The following is a 1,120-nucleotide window of genomic DNA, read 5'->3' as shown; positions in this document are numbered from 1 at the left end:
ATGAGGGGAGAGCTCCAGGGCCCAATGGCCATGCTGTGCCTAACACATGCTCAGCTGACGCTCACCTGAGCCAATACATGTCCCTTGGAGCTTATGCCCAGTTGCGTGTCTGTCGCCTGATACACAAAGCCTGACAGGTGAAGGCAGGGCAGGAAGAGTGTGGGCTGGGTAAACCCGAGGAGGACACGGTTGGGTCCTAGCAGCTTCCCTTCGGAGTGTGTGTTCCTGGGCTGAGCCCCTCTCTTGTCTGGGGGGACCAAAGGCATAGAGAGTGGGGATGGCTCTGTGCTCACCCCTCCATTGGCATCATCTCATCTCTGATCTCTTAACAGACCTCCCCATGTCCATGCTGGACCCCCCATCTGCTTTCTTCCCAGTGGCCAGAGTAGGCTTCCCAAAATAAATACAACAGCAGCTGCTGCTCACCCCCTGAGCCCACAGCAGCTGCCAGTGGGCCAAGTCTCACGGCACCTACCCGCAGCAAGACTACTCACAGTGCTGCGTGCTCTGGGCCAGAACAGGGTGAGTGCCCTCCAAATGTCAAGGAACCCCCAAGGAGGACCTGCTCTGTGCCTGCCCCCCAGCGTGTACGCATGTGTGCACAGACCACAGGGGGTGGCAGTGGAGGTGTTCCGTGTGTGGATGGAATCCCCTGGAGGTTCTGAGCAAGGAAGCGTTCCTACTCTCTCTCCTCCCCCAGATTCCTCTAGGCCACAGCATGGAGAACCAAGGGGAGAGGGACCAGGAGCCCAAGAAGGGTCCCCATATGCTCAGGGCAGGAGGTAGCAGGTGTGGGGGAGGTAAGAAATGAATGGGTTAGAAATATTTGGGGGTGCCTGGCTGGCTCAGTTGGTAGAGCATGTGACTCTTGATCTCAGGGTCATGAGTTCAAGCCTCATGTTGGGTGTGGAGCCTACATAAAAAAAAATTGTAAAAAAAAATTATATATATATATATATGTGTGTGTGTGTGTGTGTGTATATATTATATATATATATATATATATATATATATATATATATATATATATATACATACATACATACATACTGTGTGTGTGTATAGTTTCTGAGCTGAGGGTGAGGGACAGGCAGGAGTCAGGAGGACTCAGGGCCAGGGA

The 1,120-nt window shown here is 52.2% G+C and overlaps 1 non-coding gene across 1 annotated transcript; it reads left to right on the top strand.

Annotated features, from left to right (window-relative positions):
• The first annotated feature begins 834 nt into the window (after positions 1-834).
• On the top strand, positions 835-907 carry TRNAK-CUU (transfer RNA lysine (anticodon CUU)). The gene has a single exon. It is a non-coding gene; the product is annotated as a tRNA-Lys (tRNA).
• The last annotated feature ends 213 nt before the right edge of the window (positions 908-1,120 follow it).

The sequence above is a fragment of the Ursus arctos genome, unplaced genomic scaffold, assembly GCF_023065955.2.
Source record: "Ursus arctos isolate Adak ecotype North America unplaced genomic scaffold, UrsArc2.0 scaffold_14, whole genome shotgun sequence".
Classification (NCBI taxonomy): Eukaryota; Metazoa; Chordata; class Mammalia; order Carnivora; family Ursidae; genus Ursus; species Ursus arctos.
This window is presented reverse-complemented; position numbering and strand designations above follow the sequence as displayed.